Genomic DNA, 25,715 nt, shown 5'->3' on the forward strand with positions numbered 1-25,715 from the left:
CAGTAAAAATGAGGATGATAGTAAAACTTCCCCACCTCAGAGGGGGCGGGGTTGCGAGGAGAACATTCATTAACAGTTGGTCACTGCGGCATGTGAGCATCTCACAGCATACCTGCCAAGATAGGTAAGAGCCAATGGGGCAACTTGTCTAAGTTTGGTTTGTTTATGAACAAAGCTGTGGAATTGTTCTATGTCAAGCCTCTTTATCCGCTGCCTCAGACACGGTGATGTTTTTTTCCCCTTATAACCTCAAACTTGCCCTCGTTAGAGGTCTGAAAGGGCATCTCTGGAACATTTGTTGGGTGCACGGTAAACAGGTTCAGCTCACATTTGTGCTGACATATGTGAAAAAATGAGTTTGCTTCCCCCGGTACACTGTTTCAGTGATTCATTCTTTATGTGCATTTACTCAGTGGACATGAGTGGAGAAATAAGATTGATGCTAAATTTATATGTTAATTTTAATATTGAAGCTATCCAAGGAATTGATCAATTCTTCAATTTCATTTCTTATGTGGTACTGCACATTGTCATTACTGGAAAATAAAATTATTTCTGAATGCACACTACCCAAACTCCAATTCTAGTGGACATATAACTCTCTGACGCATCATTCTTCTCTCTTCCTTATAATGAACTCATTCACTACAGTATTTTTAACATTCTCACAGTACACTTTGCCACTGAAAGAAAATGAAGACAATTCTTTCCACTTTAAGTGAAGATCATTTGTTAATTTGTTCCATGCAACATTTTGTTCCATTGTGCCCATGTGAAGTCCATGACTCATCATCTCTCTGAGGGATTATGAGATATAAAATTCAACTGTAATCTTGGGTTAAGAGTCACTGCCGGTGCTATTAGAAATTATCAGTCGTTTTTACAATAGCTGTGGTACCTGGGAGTGATAGTCACAGCTTCACGAGCTTATGATCTGACCCTGAGAGGCTTATGGCTTGATCCTGACTCCAATGGGAGTTGTGAGTGCTCAGCACTTCCCAGGATCAAGCCCTTAGAACGCTGGCATTTTTCAGACTGCCAGCCAAATGAATGCTTAGGAGAATGTGTACTCTATGGAGAACATTCCATAATCTCTAAGAAGACCTGTCACCGGTCACCTGGCTAGACTGAACCTACAGCAGAAATCTCTCTACAGCTCCTGACAGCTGCTTGCATCTGCAACTTTCCTTTGAAGTTAAAGGGAGTAGTAAATATTCAGCACTTTTCAGGATTTGGTGCATTATCTTTTCTTTCTATATTGGAGGGGCAGTAGCTGTCTAGAGGACTGAGTGAGGAGTTGGATGTCATGGAGTCTTGAATATTAATCCTTCCTCTGCCAACTGACTTGATCTGTGGCCTCTGGTAAATCACTTAACCTCTCTGTGACTCAGGGGCTCTCTTCCCCTACGTCACAGCGGTATTGTTAGCATTAAGTATTTAATGTCTGTAGAGTGCTTTGAAAATGTAAACTGCTGGGTAAATGCCAAGTGTTGTTAAATTGCCCATGACCTTTCTTAATAAAGACTGGGAAGTTTTATTTTCCCAGCAGCTAAATGGTCTCTGTATGCCATAGGAGTCTTCTTCAGAGGAACTTTGACTGGTATTGCCAACCTCAAACCTTCAAAAAATCTTGAGTTAGACCCCTCCAAATTCATGAGATTGATCAGATTTTTTTAAAAAATGATACATTTGGGATGATGGGTATTTGCTTTCCATTTTGAAGGCCATTACGGTTCACGCTTTCAAGCTTTTCTCTGCAACCATGAGGACTAAAAGCTATCTTTTTAAAAATGAAATCTCTGACTCTCACATAATAACATGACTCCAGGATCTGAGACTTTATCACAATTCTCACAGTATTTGGTGTTTTCCTTAAAGTCACAGGACTCACAATAAAATTGTTACTTGGCAGAACTATTAGGCCCCTTTGCTCCTCTTCTCTCTGAGCTGTCTAAATGAGCAAATCTCAATAAAATGAGGAAAAGCCCCCAGGCAGAGGGAGGAAAAGTGTAGCAAGCTCCCTTCCTTCTCCCAAGCCCATAAAGGCCCCTCTGTGCTTTCTCCATGATGTAGGGTCTCTGCAGTGTTTGAAGGAGCAGGGCTGGAGAGAAGCCCTTCAACCCAGGATGCTCTTTCTCTGAAACAGATGGATGTACATGCGTACATTAATGCTTCTGCTAGGAATGGGAATTTTCACTCCATGGCCACATCCGTCCCTGAGAGGGGAAGAAAGGGATGAGGGAAGATTGTGCCAGTGCAAGAAGAGGAATCAGTGAGTGGGAATGTGCTGACATGGGGAAGAAGAAGCGAGGCAGCACCACGGAGGGTCTAGCATGCTGTGCAGTTGGTGCTTCCTTTCAGAGATCCCCCTGTCTCCTTCGCAAACTGCTGTAACTCCTCCATGCTGCAGTGACTGTTAGTGAGGTGAACCTGGGTCCTTCCCATTTCGCTTCTCCATGTTACCTTATGATATGGCCACTAGGCTCTGGCTGATTGAATTAATACATGGAAACTTTCAGAGGATCTGAGCCAAAGCCTATTGAAGTCAGTGAAAAGATTCCCGTTGACTTTTGATTAGCCCCGCAGAGAATGCTCTGCCAGTAATAAAAAAGTAAGTCCCCAGCACTAACTTTATAGTTACATTTACATGGTATATTTAGCTTATACCTGCTTACCATTTACACTTCTCTTGCAAAGGGGGTAATTATTGCATCTTTCTGGTACACGGTCCATGGTACAGTCAATACGTCCAACAGGAGAAGCTTTGGTGATGGGCTAGGAACACATCCCTTCTGCCTACCCTCAAGTAACAGAGTGAGATTGAATTTTTTTTTTATTCTGGGCAAGAGAAGTGAATGAATTCTAGCCACTTCATAAAATTGACATAAAACACCTCTATTTAATGTAAAAATGAATCTATTAAAAATAGCTTGAAATACAAAGAGACACAATTCCACATCTCTTGTGAGATCTAGAGGCATTGTTCATGTTTTAGGGTTATACCAATACTGATAATCGAACAAGAGGTGTGGTAACAGAATTGCATTGCATTGGGAGGGAGTGTTACAGTGGCTAGGGCACTAGGCGCTAATCCTCGTTCTGCCATTTATCCAAGTCACTTGGCCCAATCGCCAGTAGTGGGATTTTCTAAAGCACTTAGCATTGACCTAACTGATGTAAATAGTAAAACTCCTACAGACTCCAATAGGAGCAGAGTCGGGCTACTTTGAGCACTTGTGAAAATCCCACCCTCTGGGCCTCGGTTTATCCCTCTGTCAAATAACAACGTTATCTATGGCATGTGTGTGCGTGCGTGCACATGCGTGTAGCTTAAGTAATGCTTGTAAAACACTTTGAATTTCTGTCTTGGAAGTTTTACTGTATATAAAAGCAAATAATGATTAGATATGGTACAATATTAGCACAAAATCATCTCTATTATAAAAAACAACAACCTGGATGCTTTAACCTCCTCACTGGAATTTGGCTAAAAAAATTTCAAATAAAAACAGGCTTTACCTTTACATTTTAACAACAATCGTAAAACTCTGTTGCCTATGTACTGAAAAATTCATTCTAGATCCTAGGTCAACTTCTGCTCTCAATATGCCTGTGTAACCTCTTTGCATTCCAAAGAGCATGGATTTAAACAAAAGCAGAATTTGGCCCTGTATACGTAATTCCGTGTAGATTCCTTGCCTGATTATTCATTATTAACTAAGGTGGGTTTAGGATGATCAGTATAAAATGGGAACATTATCTCTTCCCCTTGGGAAAAAAGTACTGGTCTGAATTTTTGTCCAATGACAACAAACATTTTGAAACACAGATGCTAATCTTTCAAAGCCTTCCAGAAGGGCCAGTTGTCTGCTGCCTTGCACTTTATGCTGTCATTCACACCTGTACAAAGTGAGTATAAGGCATTACCATCAGTGTGAGTGAGTGGAGAATTGTGTGGTGATATCATCTTAAATAACTTTCTCACAGTGGTTAAAAAAAAGTGCAAGGCAGTGGGGCGTCAGGCCAAAAATGCATTCTGGGAAGCTATGTCTCCTGGGGCCCAAATCAGCATCATTGACGTCAATGGGCATTTTGTCATTGGCTGGAGTGAGAACAAGTAGAACCTCTGTGCCAGACAGAAGGTGATGTCTTGATTCCGGAACATGTACAAGTCTCAATGCACTGGTTTTCTGACTCTTGCTATATGAGCATTTACTAGATGTGTATTATGAACCAGGAAGCTGTGATAGCACTTCCCAAGATGACTGGTTTTGTTTTCACATCAGAACTCTCTACAAACATACCACTGGTGAATTATTGTAGCGTTCCATAGTTTCTGATTTGGCCATTGCTAGTGGCTGCTATTCTACTGGTCTGGCAAGAGGCGATATAACTGTGGCCTCAGAGGGTGGGGCAATAGGCAATATGATCCCTAAAATCTCGCTATTATTTATTGTGGTTTGATTCTTAACCCAATGTACAGAACTGCTCTTCCAGTTTGTTAAACCCATTTTTAGGACCGGGAACACATTACTATGACTAGTTACTGTGACCTGGTTTTAATTCAATTGTAACTGATTAAATTTTGCCCCTGCAGGGAACTTTAATTACTTTTTGTTACAATGGCAAACAAAAATCACTGATGCTGAAGAAATACTTAGTGACCCAAATACCAGCTCTTCAGCCTGTGTGTTTTTGGCAAAATACAATCTCAGCTGGAAATAAATATCCCCTATATATAGTTGGAAAGCCCCCCTTGAAATGAGATATATATTTTCCTTCCAAATGTCTGGAATTGCAGCTGTCTTTGAACATGTGTTTGAGCCACCTTTAGCACAGAAAGAAATTGCCACAAATGACTGTAGCATGTTTTTTTCAAACATACATCTAAAATAATATTCAGCTTGTCAGATTAAATTGACTTGACATAGACATCAAAGGCACATCTGTCTTTGGGTAAAGTGGGTTTGGCTGGAAAACCTTTGACAGAATATACTATATGGACTTGTAAATGCCGAAGAGTTATTTAATTTGATAATGTAACTAGACCGAAAACTTCAAGACTCTTTATTTTCTGCTTCTTCAGTCTTGTTCCTTTAGACAATGGCTCCATCTAGTGTCTGTGTAATCACAGCACTGAACTGTTCTGCTATTCCATGACTTGGAAGCTGCAGTCAATGATATGGTGCTAATATGCTTTGTCTTTTGCCCATGAAACATATTTGGACATTATTTCAGGGGTTTGCTTCACCTGTCCATCTCAACAAATCCATTACACTAAATAAATGCCATTTATTTTTTAGACAATGGGCCAAATTCATCCTGCTGTAATTGCATGTGCTTCACTGGAGCTATACCAGGGATGGATGTGGCCCCAGGTTTTATCAGACCCTACAGAGGAATAAGCAGGAGGGGGGAAATGTGGGAGGAAATTTGTTTCAGAGCCCTTTGCTGCTCTCATTGTGTTTCACACTGGAGATAGTAGTCTCTTGGCTTGTCCCTCATGAGCATGCATTACTCTCAAATGCTGTGTTGGGACTAGCCTTTCTTGTGGCAGAACTGGCCACGCATAAACGGAAACACCATCTTACAGGGTGGTTCCAGCAGCCACATTTCCCCAGCATACCCTGGTGTTCCAGGAGCTATTAAGTGTAAATGCTTCCATGGGCATCAGTGAAGGATGAATGCTGATTTGGCAGTGTTTTATGTCCACTTCACATCTCTTTTGAATTGCTACCTTGCTGTAATAATGACAAGACATGGACCTCTTTGAAGTTCCTTGCTCAATACAGCTACCTTGCTGGACCGATATGAAGGCCTAGGCTTTTGTGAGATTCTTGGCTCAGCATCTGTAGCTTGCTGGACTGATGTTAGCTTCTGAGAACTCATTAGCTCTGTGCCTATATCTTGTCAGTCTGATGTCAAGGGGCACGCTGTTGAAGGGTCACTGGATAAGCAGCGTTAGCTTACTAGGAGTATGTCAAGGTACAGACCTTGGTGAGGTCACTGCATCAGCATTTTTATATTTCTGGGCTTAGCACCACCACTTTTGGATCTCTAGAAGATCGTACTGCATTCTTAGTTTATTGATCTTCAGAAAATAGTGCATGGCCCATTTGTTTTTCCTCTCTGTGAGGAGTTATGAGCTCCCAGAAGCTGTGTCTTATAACAACAAGCTGCCAAATTCGGCACCAGCTTCTGGATAGATTTAAGACGTAACAATATGTAAAATGCATTCCAGCCGCCTAATCTGGAGGTGATACAGGCACAGAGATGATAGTTGCAAGGTCTGCATCCAAAGGCATAGCCTACTGGCCATACATGGATGAAAAAAGCTGATCTGGCCACAGATGGGAATCCAGCAGGACTCCTAGAGTGTGTCCTCACAAATGGTAGGTGAACACCCTCTATCAGAGGGGGGATGTTATCTTTGTCAGCTCATCTGGTTGTTTTCCTCAGCCAACCAACATCACCTTCATCTTCTCCAGATTAAATCTGAGCCAGCTAACTTCTCATCCACGCCCTCATCTCATCCAAACACTGGGCCAAGCAATCAACTGCTTTGTCTGGATCAGGTGATATGGAGATATAGAGCATGGTGTCATCAGCATACCAAGGGCATTGAAACCAGTGTCTTTACTAACCCTCCCAGTGACCCCAAATATACATTGAGCGGGAGAGGTGACATAGTGCACGAACATGGAATGTAGAGTCACCCAAGAGCTGCCCTATCTTCTTCTGCCATCGCCCACAGATAAGTCAACAACACCTCCTGACTGAAGACAAGTGACAAATCTAATATTATTATGGACACACACAATCTTCATCCTTGGCCAGGAGATCATCCACGAAATGCAGCCAGTGCAGTCTCATACCCTGTGCCATACCCTGGTCAGTACCCAGATTATCCCAGATATCCCAGATTATCAAGTACCAAGAGATATGAGGCCACCTGATACTCTGAAGTACTTTGCCATCATCTTTTCAGTAACCTTTGCCAGAAGTGAGGTACCAGGCAATAATTGATCAGATTTTTCAGTGTCAAATGATCGTTTCTAGAGCAGAGGCTGTACTGATGCTTCCTTAGGAGAAACTCACAGTCTGCCCATCCCTAAGGAGTCTTTGACATTCTCTACCAACAACCTGTGAACTTTCAATAAGCAGGAATGACCTAGGTCCTGAGCACAAGCATAGGAAAAATTGCTTCCGGTATTTCTAGAGTTTAACCTGAGCTAAAACTCGATCAGAGAAGACTTAGCTTTTATGTCTCTCTCACCCGCCACCCTCTCTGCAATCATATCTGGCCTTCCTTTATGGTCACAGACAGAGCAGATTAATTCCTAGAGATTTTGTCTGCAAAACAACAAGAAATTTCCTCACAATGAAACATATTTATATTAGCAAATGAGTGGCGACAACTCCGATTGAGCAGGCTTCTCCACCACCCAAAGGAAATCTACTAACTGAGACTTTGCAGATGCAGTGGTGCTGGCAAAGAAACTTCACAATGCCTCTTGCACAGCCACAACATAGGACTTTAAACCCTCTGTGCTAATCCATCAGCCCCATACTGAGACTTCTACCATGGGCACTCCAGCTGCCTTTCCTCCTGCTTCAGCTGTCACAAGTCATCCACAAACCAAGGTGACTTGCGAGGTCGAAACCCGGGAGAAGATTGTCTAAGGAGCTGTTTCACTGATGGTTGAATTCAACAGGAGGTTATAACAGTCCACCAAACTATTAAAGGAGTGGTCACTTAGCAGAACAATATTTTCCCTTGGAGCACTCTACAATCACTCAGGTTCCATTAGTTTTAGATATAACCATCATTCTGACCTCCCATTGGAGTAAACAGGAGATGTGATTGCTCCACACCTCTGAAGATCAAGCTACTTTTACTGAGTTGCCAAAATGTGGATTTAAGTGACTAATGTTAGGCACCCACATTTGAAAATGTTGGCATAAGTTACTTGCCCATTTCAAGGTTACATGAAGTCTTTGCAATTGTTTGTAAAATTCTGACATAAACACTGTGATTTTGCTCATGTACAGTTGTTTTTGCGAGAGCCTCCGGTGAATAGATCACTTAATGGACTGAATCCTTTCTTTCTACATTTGAAATTAAAGTGGCTTCCTTCATAATTTACTTTTTACCACAATTCCTTATTCCAGCTAAAGTTTATTCACAGCTTTCTTTAGGCAGCAAAGGCAATAGAGATAATAAATAAAGCCCTCTGGTGCCAGGCAAAAACAGACGCAGTTTGATAGGAAAGTATACTGCTGTCTTGAAGGACCTCCTCGAATATGAGACATAAATCTGAGAAGGCTCTTTTGAAATGCCATAACCTTTCCTTCCTTATGGGAAACTTCTGTTCAAAGAGAGTGTAACTAAAGTTACAGCTCATCTGGACCTTGTTACCCCTAACAATGAATAGTAGAATGATATAGGAGGGCGGAAGCTGCAGAAACGAGCCATTTGGAGTGAGTATACCATTCAATATCTTCATTATATAATATTCCTCTTTGAAAAAAACCTTTCAGGTGCACAAATGTAGTTTTTTTTTTGCTCTCTTTTGTTCAGTGTCTGGAAAATACTAGTAATTGATGACAATCAGTACAGAATTCTCCAGTAGCCAGGTAGAGTTTTAAAGGCCTAGCTGGAGCACTTCAAAAACAACCATGAATACTGACCAAAACAACAATGAGCTGATGATATGGGGGTTGGAGGGGAGGGATAAATTACATCTTCTTTGTTTGGGCCAGGGAAGAGTGTTTCCTTGATCCATGACTATCCACTGCACTCTCTGCCTATGCTGGTGTATATTACAGTAGCGATGGGGCTAAACCAAGTCCCCAGATTTGAGCCCTGTATCCAGATCTGAATTTTGTATTATAATGAGGCAAATAAAAACCCCAGATCCAAACACTCCTGAGCTTTGTGGGGAAGGGGGTAGGGGATCAGGAACTGGATCTGAATCAGAACATGCCCAAATTTCAGATTGTTTGGAGTTGGTGTTTGGCTTTGCATTATTATAGAGATAGGTTCAAGCTGAGAACATGGTCTGATATGGTGTTTTGGTTCTAGGCCATCTTTGTTATAAAATGACACTTTCTGCACTTCCGGGAATGAGATCACACAGATCCCATTTTCTAAAGTACAGACAGCAGTGGGCCAGATCCTCAGCTGACGTAAATTGTCATAGCTCCAATTTATGTCAGCTGCCGCTCTGGCCCACTGTGGTTTAGTCAATAATGAGGACTAGAAATCGAGACTCCTGGATTCTATTCCTGACTCTGTCACTGACTCACTGAGCCAGATCCTCTGCTGGTATATGTTGGCGTAGCTTCCTTTATTTCAGGGGAACTTGTGCTGATTTGCCCCTAGGATGAGGCTCTGACCCACTGTTTGAGCTTGGGCAATTCATGAAGAAACCTGAGTGCCTACACTAAGGAGTCAGTTGGAGCTCTTGGTGATCGGCAGCTCTGAAAATCAGGCCACTTATTTTAGATGTCTAAACATGGATTGAGTGGCCTTTCAGCATCCTAGCATCAAAGTGATGGCCATAACCTCTTGGCATCGTAGTGTACCCATATGTGGAATGGTTAAAAGCTTTATTATCAGAGCACTTTGTGAAGGTTAATCAACTGTTTGTAGAACATTTGACATCATTGGCTGGAATGTGCGATATAAAAGCCAGATTGTGACTGGCCCTTATACAGGTCTGCATGAGTCTGAGGACACCAGGGCACCCAGGAGCACTGTGTGAGGAGCAAGCACTTTCTGGTTTTGATCCATTCTTTCTTTTGTTTCTTTATTAGTTCCTGCTCCTTTCCCATGCTCTATGTCTGCCATGGACTTGATCCAGCCCAGGCTTCTTGCTGAGTGTCTTATTCCAGGCTCAGTAACTCACATTAATGAATAAAATTCATTGTTGGTTACCTGGTCCTTCCAGGTATGTGATCCAAAAATCCCCAAATGATTTGTGAATGACAAACTCATTTTTACATTTTGTCTCCTCAGTCAATTTGACCACTCCCAGCATAGCTCTCTCTCATTATAGAAAATAAAATTAGCTTTTGATTGAGCAAATTAGGTTAAACATATCCAAGCCACATCCACACACAGACAAACAACTGAACATTCATGCCCTTTCTGTGCTGTTTAGAATAATGGCAGTGACAGACAGCTACAGAGGAAATTACTGAAGTTGTCAAACTCCATCTAGTGGAAGGAAAGCAGAAGAGAAAGAATGTGTGGTAACATTCTCGTGCTCTCACTTACACACTCACACATGCACACACCGTTTCTCAGTACATTTAGAGAGAGTTAGAAAAGTTAGATCTTTTGTTTGCTGTCTTTGTTTATCTTATTGGTCCTCTTTCCGATTTTAAAGAAAAGAGAGTGCATGCATCTATAGATTGAACTCCTTGCTCAGAATTTCAGTCATGGGATTTGAGGTAACACAACCACATCAAAGTCATAAAAATCTTCTAGCACTGAGCTGCACTAATTTGAGAACTGAAGTTATGTAGACTGCCGAGCAATTAGATTATCTCAGATTACAGAGATTTTCACATTCATGCATGTGATGCGGTGTACTGGCCCTGCACTGGAGAGGAAGGGGTTAGGACAACACTCTTAGCAGCGGAAGCCCCACCCCTTCAACCCTGCTGGGTATGCTCCAACTGCTGCTGCAGTATAAAAGGGAGCTGCATAGCTCAGTCGGGGCTGATCGCTGAGGAGGGAAGATGCACCTTGCTGGCTCCAGCTGAGGAGCAGCCAGAAGCCTGGACCAAGGGAGCAGGAGATGCTGCAGTCCAGGCAGGCACCCACGGGGGCCCCAGGGAGATTACAGGTACTTGCGACACCCTGAAGACACCCAGACTCAGCTACAGGAGTTAAGGTAGGAAGCAGCCCAGGGAGGGACCAGCCAGAGTTCCCTCAGTAGTTGGTGTGCTGTGGGCGGATTGCCTTCCGACTACGTGGCAAACCCCATTGCCATTACCAGGGCCCTGGGCTGGGACCCGGTGAAGCAGGGAGGGCCTGGGTCCCCCTACCCGGCCATTCCCCCACTTTCCTGGGAGGCGGCCCACAACCCCTGTGTCCTTCTACTGTCTCTGGCCATTGGGATGCGCTTCCCCGCAGACAAGGGGAGTCCCACTGACTCTGGCCATTGGGCTGTGCGACCCTGAGGCAGAGTGCAACCCTATTGGCGATGCCACAGGACTATCATGCCTTGCCCCACCCCAGGGTGATGGGGGCACTGGCCCTGTGACAATGCAGTTCAACATATTAATGACCCAAAGTACCACGAATAACACTTTACAAGGAAAGTGCTATATAAATGTATACAGTGCATATCTCGATGTAGATCTCAGAATGGTTTTTAAACATGAGCAAACATTACTCATGAGCAAACATTACTCACTCTCCACCATTTTACAGATGGAGCAGCTGACACAGAGAGAGTAAGTGATATGCCCAAAATCACACAGTGAGTCAGTGGCAGAATCAAGAATATAAGACCCCAGATCGTCTGACCCTCATACCTATGCTAATATATAGCTGCTCCAAGTGAAATCAGGCATACAGTCCATGAAGCGTAATGCTTAAAGGGGCTAGGGGTGTTGTGAAAACCTTATGTCACCACCTGTGCTTTGGAGCCATGTTGTTCCTGGCTGGCTAAGGCCAGTGGGGAAGAACTAGATCCACTCTTAGTGAAGATTATTCCTTTAGGGAGGGCAGATTGATGGCTTCAATTGTGAGAGCCGTTGTATGACCCTCACTGCAAAAACCAGCAGTTGATGCTGACAAGTGCACCAGCTATCTTTAGTAATTAACGTTCACATTCAAGGTTAAGACTATTGATAAGGTTGTGGCAAAGGAACTCGCCAAGTATTTGACTGTCTCACATCTCCGTGACTCGACACAGGCCTGGGTATGGCACAGATACTACATAGATAGCATTGGTAGATGAGCTCCTCCTGGTGAAGGATAAAGATCAGGTGTCCATGATGATATTGCTACAGTAGGTCTATCAGCTGCCTTTGATACCATTGATGAGGAGTTGCTGTCGTCCTGGCCTTTGAACCCTCGCTGGAGTAGACAAAGCTGTCCTTCAGTACCTTCATTCTTATCTCTCAGAGGGTAGTTTTGGACAATTGCTCATCTACCCTAACCGCTCCCTGCTGGGCTGCATCTTGTCTGCCTTCCTTGTTCAAACTTGTACATGGAGCCATTGGGATAGTTAATGAGAAGCATGGGGTACACTGATTGCAGTGGGCTAATGATACGCAGCTCTATTTCTCTCTCTCTCATCCAATCCAGGCTGCAGTGTTAAAATTCCTCACAGATATTTGGTAGAGACTGGGGCATGGCTGAGAGGTAGCTGGCTGAAGCTCCACCCACAGAAGGCTGTGGTGATGTTAATAGGCTGGATAGATCAGCTGGAAGAGATGGTGATGACTATCTCTGCTCCTTTAAGTGACGGTTTGTAGCCGCCATTTGATCCTGAAGTGAGAATCTAGCGGTATTGTTGCATTTTTACAGCTGCTACTGGATTATTTTAACAGTTGTAATAAGGACAACCTTTTGTTGTTTACAGCTGGCCTGGAGACTCCAACCATATTTTTTTTTCAGCTGGGGAGCTTGCAACCAGGATCTGTGTCTTTGTTACCTCAAGACTAGATTATTGCAGTGCACTCTGCCTGGAGCTAAACCTCAGATATGCCTGAAGAATGAGATAGGTGCAGAATACATCAGCCTGCTTGGTGAGTGAAGTTTCTCATTGGGAGCACACGACTTAAGTGATCTGGGAGTTGCATTGACTGCCTATTGTTTCTGGGTGGAGGTTAAGGCCTTCTAAATGGCTTGGGACCTGCCTGTTTGAGAAGCTACCTCTCGTGCCGTGCCCAACTGCTGCAATACACTGTGCTTGCAGAGCAAGCTTTAGTGATGGCTGCTCAGCTTGTAATTCATCCTCTCCCTTGGTCCAGTCTTGAGGACATGAGCTGCAAGACTTACTTTCTAGCTAGGCTTTGAGGACAGAGAGGGACATTAATGACTGAGATTTGTGGCCACGGAGAGGTATTGTTGTTTTGATATCTCTGGTGGGTCATTTTCTGGTTGGGGGCCACTGCTATTTTATTATGTTACTCTGGTTTTCAATACTGCGTCAAAGGTGTCTAGGGCATCATTGTTATAAAACTAAATAAACAGAGCAGCCTCGCCCAAGATGGCGGAGTAGGAGTGTGCCCTGCCCCTGATGGACTCTGGGTGCCTGTGGTGGTATATCCATAGCTGAATTTCTAGAGATGCTAATTAACATGATTGTAAATTCTAGTGCACACCGGGCACAACCATTTGTTGCTGGTTGTACTTAGGTTTTAAATATGACTAACAACAAATGGGTGTCTGGTCTGCACTAGAATTTACAATTATGTTCAAAACATATGTTAAAAGATGACCAAAAAGGTAAACATTGACATACCCAACGGGTGCCATAGGTTGTGGCATCTGCAAGCGATCAAGGGATTCAGAAGTAAACCAGTAGCTGCTGGGAAAATCAACAGCCATTAAAACCAGAGCATCGCAATTAAGAGGTAGGTTTGCAGCCTGGAGTGTTTTTTTTCCCCTACAGCTGCTTGCAGTTGGTGAAACTGAGGTGTAAAGAAGATCCCTGGAACCCAGTCATACATTGTACCCAAACTAGAGCCATCTTAACAGCAAGGGTTGCTAAGGTCTGCTGCTGTGGGATGAGTTCTTCTAGCTTTGACTGGAGGAACTGGTATCATACAAGATTCACCTCCACACCCTTTCCAAAATGGCCCTCAATTTTTCGATGATCCTTCTAGTTGCAGTCCTCTCCAATTGGAAAAATACATGCAGTTCCAATTATTACCATGGCTCTGCTGTTTCAGATTGTACATGTGGGCTGTAATTCTAGAGGCTAGAAGAACAAAAAGTAGTCTGTTTTAAAACCTGACGTTGGGCATGTTTGGTAGACCTGTATACAAACTTTGCCAGGAATCATAGAAATGCAGGGCTGGAAGGGACCTCCAGAGGTCTTCTGGTCTATCCCCCTGTCCCGAGGCAGGATTAACTATATCTAGACCATCTGTGACAGGTGTCTGTCTATCCTGTTCTTAGAAAACTTCAATGACATGGATTGCATAGCCTCCCTGGGTACCTATTCCAGCACTTAACTATCCTTATAGTTAGAAAGTGCTTCTAATAGCCAACCTATATTCCCCTTGCTGCAAACTAAGCTGATTACTTCTTGTCCTAACCTCATAGAACATGGAGAATAATTGATCATCATCCACTTTATAATGGATATACATATTTGAAGACGTCTTTTACATATTTGAAGACTTCTCATGTCTCCCCCTCAGACTTCTCTTCTCTAGACTAAACATGCCCAGTTCTTTCTTTTTACTATCAAAAAGCACAGGAACATTTAGAAAACCATGAGGATGTTTATTAATACAGGGTTGCATTACTGTAAAGGGAATGTAATCTGTAACATTTGCTAGTGCTTATAAAATGAGGACTCAGACAGGGCAGTAATACCTTGGATATAGCCTCAAGTGAATTTCCTTATGAGCTTCTCTGCTGAATGTGGTGTTTTCTGATATTCCCATTAACAATAAAGTTACTTGGAACCCATCCCCTCTTTCACAATCAGTAGTGATATCGCACTAACTCTCAACACTGAGAGTTTATTTTAACAAAACCACTCCTCTATATGTGTTCTAGTCAACATTACTGAGGTGAATATTGTTGGGATCTTGTGTGGGGAGCCAGTGAATGTTAATTTACCACATAAAGCTTTTCTTAGTATTCCTTCACATGGCACAAAGCATTTATTTTCACACAAAATAAATCCCTCTAATTGTAAGTACAATACCTTACTTCTAAAAGGTGCCTGTGTTAGAACTGTCTTTCCTGTGCCCTGATTTCTGACCATCTGGCACCTTATTGTAAGAAAGTTACTGGTTTGTAATGTTCAATATATTTTAAAGGGACAGTGCTGTATTTATGACAGGGTAGTTTGCACTGGTAAAAGGTACTGATTCCTCACCATGGGTAACTGAATGTAAAACACAGGAAAATGTGATAAACAGATGTTCTGTTTATCACAGGAGCTTGCAGTTCATACAGTATAGATCTCAAAATTGCCCTTTCTTCATAACATCAAGGCATTTATTAGAGATGCGTCAAACCATAAAAGGTAGATTCAGTCTCTTTAAATTTGTCTGTTACCGTTACACAAGAGAAGCAGGCAGTGGATATATAGAGAACAATAGCTTGCTGGAGACTATGATTTTTGTTTGTGTAGGGCTTAGAGTTGCCAATCAGGTGTCAGGGTTGCATTGTGCTAGGTACTGTACAAATGAGTAAATCAGACTGTCCTTGAAAGTAACGGAAACTCAAACACTTGGTGTCACTCTTGCTCCACAAAAATAGATCTGAAGGGTACTTTATCTGACTGTGAAAAAAGGGTTATTCCTCAGGGTGGAAACTTAGAAGTAGACATTTTGGGTAGTCATTGTGCCTCTAATTTTGATCATTTTCTACTGAAATGTCTGTTGGGGCTGTCATGTGATCTGTAGCATTAAAGTGCCTAGCCACATGCTGATCCAGCTTCTTTATAACAATAACAGATTTGTCATTCATGAAATGCATATGTGAGCACATCTGGTGTGTCCTGTGTGTGTTATTTATGACAGTCCAGATGTTGACATGGTACGACAGCTGAGAGAGGTAGATGTGCAATGATGACATGTTGTATATTGTAGGTTCTGTCAGTGGATATGACTTTAAAAGTGGCTTGTTTTTTGTAATGATCACCGATAGCCTGTCTCTTTGAATCATGGTTGTTAGAGTCAGTTTTGCTAACAACCTGGTTTCATTCTTTAACATCTGAGGGCCTCACCCAGCTGGCACAAAAGAAACAAAAAGAAAGAAAGAAATTTCAAAGTAAAGGCTGACACTCTCTATAAAGTCTGGCTGTTGTCTGAATGTACCATATTGGGACTTCTTTGTCCCCAACAACCTGCACATCTGAGCCTTATTCAGATCAAAGGTAAAAGCAAGAATTTTCTAACTGCCAACCCTGTAAGCACAGTTTGGGGTGAAAAATCAATATGGCATTTCTGCTTCATTCAGCATCACCAGCAATGTAGATTCTGCTTGACTTGATTGATGCATTGAGTAGAATAGAATACAGCTTCTTCCCCTGCAGCTATGTTGGCTCTGCCAAGCTGACAGCAGTAAAAACTTGGTTTTCTCTACAAATGATGCTGATATGACTCAGAAGATACATGTGGCCAAATTCTGCCCACAATTACACCTGTTTAACCCAAAATTGCTTCAATCAGATGATACAAGTGTAATTTAGGATAAAATTTGGCCCACAGAGTGCAAAGAATGTGGTAACAATCTGGAGTTGTTTTGACAGGTATTTTTTATCATAACCACTAATTTTAAGTCATAATTCTAAATTTTGTAACCTACTGTAGCAGAAGCTGAACTCAAGTTAATGTAGTTGTGTTGGTTTATAGAGAAGCCAGGTATTAATTATTAATAATAATAATTATTTATTTTCCCAGTGATGAATTTGGCCACATGAATTCAAACATATATCTAGGTGCCATAGCTTGATCTGAAAGCAAACGAAAGAATCAACAGCCAGGTGACAATATAGCCAATTCCTGGCTCTTGCAGGCCTACTCCATTAGTTGTTTAAAAATGTTACCTTGGATTTGAACAATGCTAATACATGCAGGCAGTATCTTGTCAATGCACAGAATCAGTAGCATACATGAGGCTTTTTGAATTATCACTAATGGCTCCAGAATTCTCAGTACATATTAAACTCTTCTGAAAACTAGGCCCAATGCCTATTACAGGGGCCACTTTCTGAATATGTTGGCTGTTTACCCTCATACTATAATGATGTCTTGCAAAATTTTACTCATTCATGGTGAGTAATGTAATTTGATGGGAAAGCAGAATGCTATTCCCCCACCCCTCTGCCCTTTATCTTCATTATCATTGCAAAGGATAGATTTTGTGCCTGGGCTGGCATCTTTTCATGCTAGTTTTTCCAGTCTGCCATAAAGACTACAGTAGCCACTAGTACCTGTAAAAGCATAGTTATTAAATACAGGGGGAATACTGTATAAGGAATGGAAGGCAAAGAAAGGGGGTTTGGGCAAGGGGAAGGGAAAGGAGTAGGGGAGGGAGACAGTTGTATGGGGGGGGGAGGGCAAGGCTCACAGATATAGAATGAGAACAGGACAGGACAGAATGAGGACAGGTAAACTGAAGAAGGGAAAGGGATCTGGGATTGCCTGGCAGAGGTCTGATGTTTTGAGGAAGGGTCTCAATGGTGTGTGTATTGTCCGTTGGGCCTGGGGGAAGGGTGGCTTCAGTAATTACAGTTAGTGGGATAAGTGGAAGAGAGGAAGGGAAGAAGGACAAAACCTGAGAAGATTTTTATAAGGATTCACATTTCTACGAGGTGGAGCTGACCTTTTCAAGGGATTTTGAACATAGGAGAATGCCTGGGCCCATGGCCGGAGGAGGAAAAAGTGTATTTAACCTCTCTTGCTACTATTTGATCTCTGTGGCTTCTCCACTTTTTTCACGGTGTTTCAGAAGTTTGGTTCCAGAATCTCATGCTTCAGCCAATTATGCTGATTGGCTGAAGTTCCCGTGCCACCCTTGGCAGCATTACCTTTCAAAATAGGGGATAGTTCCTTGGCCTGGTGGCTGGCATGATAGGAATGTTCTGGGGTCGTGGGGAGAGGGTACCTGTGGGTTGTAACAGAAAGCGAATAATTCAGTTCTAGACCCTTCACTTCCTCCCAGACTGAGATTCTGAAGAATTTCAGTTGGAGACGTGCCCACACAAATGCTCTAGTCTGAACTCCCTGCTTCTATCCTCCTATGAAAGTGAGCACAGAAGTGATCTGAAAGGGCCCGCTTGTCTGCACTAGTGCTTCTTGGCCTAATCCCTCACTAGGGATCCACCAATGAGTGACTTAGGATGTAAGCTTCCAGTTCTGTGCCAGGCAGGGCTGAACGTACTCCATTCAATCCTGAATCCAGTTGCTCTCTGTCTGAGTGCTGCTCAGCACCAGTGACTGGTGTGTCCTTCTCTGTAGCCTGTATCAGGAATGAATCAGAATGTTTCATTCTTGTAAGTGATACTTTTTGAGTAAACATCCCCTGGGTTCCTGTGATGTGTAACTAATGGAGTGCTAAACTCTCAGGACTGGTTTAAGACTCAGAAAGTACACGTGTTGCCAATCCATCATGTTCCTAATACTAATTAACATAGCAGGGACACAATAAAGCCCCAGAACTTGCACACATTACCCAGCTCATATTTCCATTTTATAACAAACTCTCTATTGACCTAACAAAAGCACATATTGGGAAAATGAGACATGGTCTCTTGTACCATTCAGCAAAAGGAAAAGAGATGCTGAATATCATTTATTATTATTCGTTATTATTGTATATCATATAATGGAATTTTCAAGTCCTGTGCAGGCAGTTATGTTTTTACAGACATCATATGTATTCCCCAATAGCATTCATGTATACCATTCCTTGCTGGGCTTGAGCCAGACCTAATGCACACACAACTCCCATTGACTTCACTTCCAGTAGGTTTGCCTGTTTTAAGACTCTGATTCTGATCTCACTGAAGTCAGTGAGACTTTAGCTGTTGACTTCAATGAAGCACGATTAGGTCCTAAGAATGCAAGACTGGGCCCATTACATTATTCATGTATTATTACTAATATCATTGCCTCTGGCTACTCTAAGTTCTCTTTATAATCAGTTTTAAAATTTCAGGTAGGTGGACAAACAAACAACACTATTTAGTGAATGGTCGAGTTTATGCTAGATTTAGCATGTCTAAGATGAATGGTCATTATTAGGTACTATAAAATATTCTGTTATTGGGCCTGACTCACTACTGTGTCACTCCTGTTTTATGCCAGTGGAACTCTTGATTTCAAGAGTTACACTGAAGTAAAGTGGTGGTGAATCAAGCCCATTCTACACATTTGGACATTTGTATTATGCCAATACATAAATATATTTGGTGAAATTGTGGCCCCATAGAAGTCAATATAAATGTTGCCATTGATTTCAATGAGGCTAGGAATTTACCTTTGAAATTCTACAGTAGCTCCTGCTGAAGTCAGTGGAATTCATAGACAAATATCTAAGTACAATTTATTCCCCAGTTATTGCTTATCGTTTTGTGTGTTGCACAAGATGCTACCTACTCCAGCCATTATTAAACAAGGTTTTCATCTGGGCAAATGGTGATGTATCCTAGAAGTTGTCATAAGAATCACCCAGTGGACCAGATCCTTGGGTCTTTACTCAGTCAGTCAGAACTTCTGCTGAAGTAAGGGGAGGTTTGCCTGAGAGAGAATCTCAGGATATGGTAGAGTGTTCTTAAACCTGTTTCAAAAAATTTTTCTTACCATTGTTTAAAAACATAGGTACTTATATTTCACAGGAATATTGGCAGGTAACTTATATGGATACTTACCAATATAAATACCCAGCTAGTATACAGGTTTCAGGTATGGCCATCTAAATTATTTGGTATCACCTGGGCATTTTGCCTGAAGTACTGCAGCTGCATCTGCTTTGGCATGCCCTAATGGTGAAATGTTTACTGCACCATCTGGGCACTGGAGCAGCTGCCCTAATACAGAACCTTTAGGAAGAGAGCTCATTTATTAAACAGCTATGAATCAGACTGAAGAGACATTTATCCTACTAAGATTTGACTGATCTTGTAAATGTTCTAAACTGCACAGTACCTCAGACAGCCCCTTGGAAGAAACACCACTCTAAACCTTTCCAGTGAAGTGAGCACTGGCTTAGGTATTTCAGTGGGCGTTAGGTGCCTAAATACCTTTGAATATCTGTGCCAACAGCAGCTGAAACTCTTTTAGGTGACTCCTCAAAGTCTCCTGTGAACAATCCTGTTGGCAAATTGGGCGTCCTGGACATGGTGAAACTCTCTACAGGGCTTTGTCCTTTAAAAAGGAAAAAGCATTAAATATAGGCCTTATCCAATTCCAGCTGAAATCAATGGGAGTCTTTCCATTGATGTCAGCGGAGCTGGATTAAGCCCTGTAACCACAGAACGGGTAAACTTTATGCACTGTCTCAGTGACTGGACACGTTGCATAGTTGATGGCCAAAGACTGCAATTTGCTGAAGTGTCAGATGTTAAATCACTGACAGTGTGCCCAGTATACCATATGATCTTAGAACAGTTTATGGACTATTCTTTTTGTATTATTACAAGTAAACCTAAGTGCTGAAAAACACTGCAAGTCAATAATGTTTTGGAGTACAGTGCCTCCAATGTTCTTAATATGTGTGCTCAACATATTGCAGATGTGTATAGAGTTACACCTATAATCTCAATAACTTCAATGAGGCTGTACAGGTGTAACCAAGGGCAGAGTTTGATCCCAGTGTATTCAGTGGCTGTACATTTCATGCAGGCCGTTTGCCCTAGATTTGTGTATTTACAAATGATTACATACTGCTGTAGTTTAAGTAAAGCATATCTAGTAGATGAATGTATTTTTGGTTTCACGTATATTTTGCAGTTTTTAAAAAATATCCTCACCACCAAAACAGGACAAAGGAAAACAAATGTGGCATGTGCTTAAGTGCTTTGCTGCATTGGGATCAGACTGAGCATCTTGCAAGATGGGGCCATAGGTTTAGAAATGACCAGGACACCCATTATATGAGTCAAATTTTGGCTAGTCACTAAGCAGGTGCATGGGTGGAAGGGAGGGAGAAGATACAAAGAGCTTTCCTCCTGCTTTCTCCCCTGCACAGAGACCGGCAAGAATCACAATGGGGAGCACAGCCCCTACTCCCTCTTAAGCATGAAAGGGGCTGAAGCAAAATGAGGGTGAGGCCATTGCTCTGCCTACCTCCACTGGTGCATGAGGTGGGTAGTGTGCTGTGCATGCCCGGTGAGTGGTGCAGTGAAGAGGCCAGTGTGCACTACCCCGAAGTCCCCAAGAGAAATCCTGACTGAGTCAGCCAGAATTCCCATTACAGCTTCTGCACCTCTGCTCCATGCTTTCTTTGATGCCTCTGATAGCTCTTTCAGCAGATGCTAGCCCTGTGTTTGTAAACAAGGCACACTGGAAGATTCACAGTGTGAAAGGCCCACAGGAGAGCTAATTATGGGTTAAAACATGACCAAATGTGGTCTGCAAAAGATGCAGCAGTAGAAATTCCCCCACAAACACTAGGTAAAATCTTCAGGCAAGAGGACCCATACAGCAAGGTACTTCAGTGCCAACTTTAAGCATGGGAGGCATCTCACTGACTTCAACAGGACTCTGTGTCCTCCCCCTCACCCCTGCCTCCCCATCTTCTGGCCTTCAAACAAGCCTCCAGCCTCACCAAGCTCATCATCAGAAGCAAGTTCCCCACAGCCCAAGACACTCCAACTCAAAGCAGCACCAGGCCTTGATAGAACAACAGCTGCAAAACCTGCAGACATATCTCCAATGCTACAATGGTCAATACCAATCACTCAACAAAACCTTCAAGATCCAGGGGTCCCACACATGCCTATCACAACATGTGATGTACCTCATTCAGTGCATATGTCCCAACAACAACTGTGTGGGTGAAACAAGACAATCACTGTCTCTCAGATGAACCCACAGAGTAAAATGATAAAAGACACAAATACCCTATCATCTGTGGGCAAACTCTTTTCAGAGTGATCGCTTCATATCTGACCTCTCAGTCCTCATCTTCAAAGGAAACCTGCACAACACCTTCAAAAGAAGAGTCTGGGAGCTTAAATTCATAACTTTGCTGGTCACTTAAAACCAGTTTCCCTGTTCAGATCAATGTTTTTATGGCACATTACAACAATTTCTAAACTACTAATCAGAAGTGCAGGTAGGGTGTTACACTCCAGTATGAAGTACCGGCAACAGATTTTTAGTGGGTATGGGGTACCAGAAAGACTTGGGGAGGCTAGCCCCCCTCCCCCCCCCCCCGAGAGGGGTGGAGCTGCACTCTGATCCTTAAAGGAGCAGAATGTGGTTAGGGAGGGCATTCATTCTTTATATGGGTTTAACAGCACAATACATATGCTAACAAACTTATACAAAGGCTTTGTTTAAGTTTGTTATCATATGTATTGTGCTGTTAAGTTGGTCAGGAGTCCTCAAGAGGGGATGAGTCCGAGGAGCGGGGGGGGGGGGGGGGGGGGGGGGGGGGGGAGATAAACAATGTTTTTGATTCCTGCTCCAGTCTCTGGCCTATGAACATATACTGATGGGAGCATTCTAACCAAGGGACTGAGGACTTTAAGGTAATCTGGAGCCTTCATATTTCCTTGATCCTTTGTACCATATCCAACTCATAAATCCATCTGCAAAGACTGTTCTAGCCTCACTGATTGCTGATTTCTCCCTTGCAATGGACAAAGATCAGATGGCTGCTGACTTTTCACATGAGTCAGCAGCCTTTGATACCTGTGGTATAAGCAACATAGCCCGTGCTTGAGTGGTTTTGTTCTTTCTCCTCCAAATGTCAAAGCCTGTTCCCATTGAACTCAATAGCAAAACTCCTTTTGATTTCAGTGGGAACAGGATTTGGCCCCGAGAGATCAGAGAATGTGATTTTGATCAAGTGCTTATCTGTCCAGAGACAGTTCTCATGCATGTTGTGCCAGGCCGATTTTGATTGCCCCTCCTGTATGTCATGCTGAGGAAAATAATAAAACAATCTGGGCTGTAGTTCTATCACACTGCACATGGCACACACCGTTCTATGCCTCTTTTCCATCAAACCCAGATGGCGCAGCATCTTTGCTTTCTTAGTGCCTAGCAGAGAGCAATACTTAGGCCTTGTCTACACTGCCACTTTACAGTGCTGAAACTTTCTTGCTCAGGGGTGTGAATCCCCCTCCCCCAAGCTATGCAAGTTTCAGCGCTGTAAAGTGGCAGTGTAGATGCTACTCCCCTCGTGGGGGTGGGTTTTTTACAGCACTGGGAGAGCAGTAGTGAAGATGTACCCTTAGATAAAGGCAAGCTGGCAGAAGCTTAGTTTGGATATAAGGGAGGCACTGATAGGGTGTTAAGGGAAAGTGGGGTGAATGTCCTTCCTATCCTTCTTTCATTTAAGCAGTTTTCAATTTGGGGCATTGCTGGATTCTCAATGACACCTGGAAGTACAGGTGGCACCAGGGGCCCAAAGCATCATTTTACAACTGCGTCTGCTTAACAGAAGCAAAATGAGGGTGAGGCCATTCTAACAGATGCAGTTGTAAAATTTTAGACAGGTAAGGGGGGGTGTCGGAGGGGACAGGGAGAGCATGGGGGGCCCCGGGCTGGGGAGGAGTCACATGGAAGGTCACGTGGGCAGTACTGGCAAGAACCATTAGGTCCAGATTCTGATAACCCTATTCATGCTGAGTAGCACCTTGTCCATCAGTGGTCTCATTGACGTCAGTAGGACTATTTGAAGAGTAAGGGTATAACAATGTGTCTTTTAGGGAGGGCTGAATTACTGTGGATAGATGTGGCCTGAGTCTGCCTACCTTATTTTAACCATGTGCCAGACTGGGATGCCATTTTTCATGCTGACTAGTACCATATTCTCTAATAGTCCTGTTGATTTCACTTAACATATCAGAGTAGCAGAATCTGGCTAGCTATGTCTACATGAATGGACTTAGTGCGGCGCACAGCTATACCAGTACTTACTTGATTTAGCAACAGCTCTAGTGCCCTCTTTAGTATTTTGATTTGATTAAAATGTATCCTGGGGGTGGTGGTAGGAAAACGATTCTGTAAACTTTGCTCTTTAGTAAGGAAAATAAATTGCCTTTCAGTTTATTTTCTGACCTAGGGAACCAGATTTCGTTTCCAGAATTGTAACCACCCCATCCCCAGCTCTTTCTGCATCTGTTTGACATTTGAATAAAGCTGCCAGACTGCAAACAAGTTTGGAGGCAACTTCTCGAGCAAACTCTGCAGCGACACTAAAAATATTTTTGGCTGAGGTATTTTCTAACGCCATATATTAAAAAGTCACTAAAATTTATTGGAGTGGATACTTGCCAAGCTACTTAAGACAGTTGGGAAGATTGTAGTGAACTACATTAGTTGCTGACTTGACAATTTGCTACGCTCACCGCTTGTATATTGAATTCTTGATATTCACGCTGAGAACTGATCTTTCGAGTACCTTTTAACAAAAGACCTGCCAACGGTGCACTGACTTATTAAATGCTGGCAAATGAAAGCTCAGCCTTGTCTACGAGCCCCTGAAAAGCTGCCCATGGTGGCATTCGCCCCTCTAATTGTGATCTTTGTTTAAATTCAAAGTTCCAGCTTTTTTCATCTGACTCCTTCCCTGTGTACCGTGGCCATGAGTTTCAAGGCTTCAGAAGAGCAAGCACCATTTCAATGGAATCAATTTGTTTCATTGACATTTCTAATTATTAACAGGTTTTGTATGATCGTGGTTGCTGATATTGCTGCAGTAGCAGTGAAGACGGGGCTAGAATGTACCCTTCCAGTACAGACCGGATTCGGAGTTCGGGGGGGAGCGGGGAGTCAAACAACGGATCCTAGGAGCACCCTTACGGAAGGGAAGCCAGCCCTCTATGCCATGGTGGGTCAGCTCTGTTGGGATCCGTGGTCCGTCCTCCTCCAGGCTCCTTTTGGAAAGGCTTTCTCCGCAGGGATACTATCAGGAAGTAATTCCTGTAAATAGAAGAGGGTAGGGGGTGCACCCTGCCTAATTCAGGGCCACCCTGATCCAGAGCTCACAATCAGCTGCTCACTGATGTGGATGAGGCTTTCCATTGACTTCAGTGGGCTTCTGATCAAAGCACATCTTACAACATATACGGGGAATAAGGAGGCACTCCACTTTGCAGGTACACTGCTCCCCTTTTACAGCCAGTGACTTTAGTTCAGGTGAAGAGCAGAAACTAGCCCGCTATGTGAGTCCAAATGAGTATGAGGCTCAATTCTGGTCATTTTATTAATGCAAACAGTCCACTGGGACCACTCACGCAGCTAACAGAATTTGGCCATATAATGTGCAATGTGGGTGTGTCAAGTAACTATGAAAGTATCCGTGTTTGCATTTCCTGGGGGTGTATTGTGTCACTAGTCTGTGTTTAGTGTGTACTCCTGCAAAGGAACAGTCGAGAACTGCTACTCTGACTCCGCCCCTACAAACGTGTGGCTTACAAATGAGACAAATCCATAGTTCAATTTTAAATTATTTAAAAAATGAAAAAGCCACAAATTCTCAGGAATGTATACAGGGCCCGGTTTAAAAGTCCCCCGACGTGAAATCAAAGACGTATTGCCCTCTAAATGGCGCTCATTGGGGGAAACTTCTGTTTGTTTACTGTTATTTTTAATCAAAGACAAAAAGTTGCACACATTTTACTAGCTGGATAAGGCCACCGCATAAGACAATCAAATGTATTCTTACTGCTACTGAAGTCACTCGCAAAACTCATTGATTTTAATAAGCGACTGTTGGAACTGCTATATATATAGCAGGGAGAAATCCTTTGATATATATAATCCAGAACCTTAGCTAGTGTATATCAGTATATCAGCTACCTTTGGCGCCCCCACCCCCTAGG

At 42.8% G+C, this 25,715-nt stretch overlaps 1 long non-coding RNA gene across 1 annotated transcript; it reads left to right on the forward strand.

The window, feature by feature from the left end:
- The first annotated feature begins 10,748 nt into the window (after positions 1 to 10,748).
- On the forward strand, positions 10,749 to 23,997 carry LOC122465938. Its single transcript, XR_006291090.1, has 3 exons — positions 10,749 to 10,904; positions 12,641 to 12,771; positions 23,937 to 23,997. It is a non-coding gene; the product is annotated as an uncharacterized LOC122465938 (long non-coding RNA).
- The last annotated feature ends 1,718 nt before the right edge of the window (positions 23,998 to 25,715 follow it).

This window comes from Chelonia mydas, chromosome 5 (assembly GCF_015237465.2).
Source record: "Chelonia mydas isolate rCheMyd1 chromosome 5, rCheMyd1.pri.v2, whole genome shotgun sequence".
NCBI lineage: Eukaryota > Metazoa > Chordata > Testudines > Cheloniidae > Chelonia > Chelonia mydas.